Source organism: Laccaria bicolor, genomic scaffold, assembly GCF_000143565.1.
Source record: "Laccaria bicolor S238N-H82 LACBIscaffold_46 genomic scaffold, whole genome shotgun sequence".
Lineage (NCBI taxonomy): Eukaryota > Fungi > Basidiomycota > Agaricomycetes > Agaricales > Hydnangiaceae > Laccaria > Laccaria bicolor.
Window position 1 is genome coordinate 162,773 of NW_001889917.1, and position 413 is coordinate 163,185.

The window sequence follows — 413 nt, forward strand, 5'->3', positions numbered from 1 at the left end:
GGTGGAGAATGAGGATGACCAGAAGCATCAGCAAATGCAAATGCCAATGCTTGATTTGAGCATGGAGAACCATGGGTAACCCACTAACCCTTACTATACGTATACCAACCTGCACCATACCTGTCAAATCCAACCTGTACCTGTACCAAATGACACCCTTAGCCCAATACTTTACCATCCCCCACATAATCCACATGGACTCCACTGGATTCCACTGGCTTCCACTGGATTCCACTGGACTGGACTGGACTGGACTGCCAATCACAAAACTGGACTCCACTGGACTCCCAGCACAAAACTGGACTCCACTGGACTGCAAGCATAAATCTGGACTGGACTGGACTGGGCTGGACTGCAAAGCACAAAACTGGACTCCACTGGACTCTCCCAACACAAAACTGGACTGGACTGGA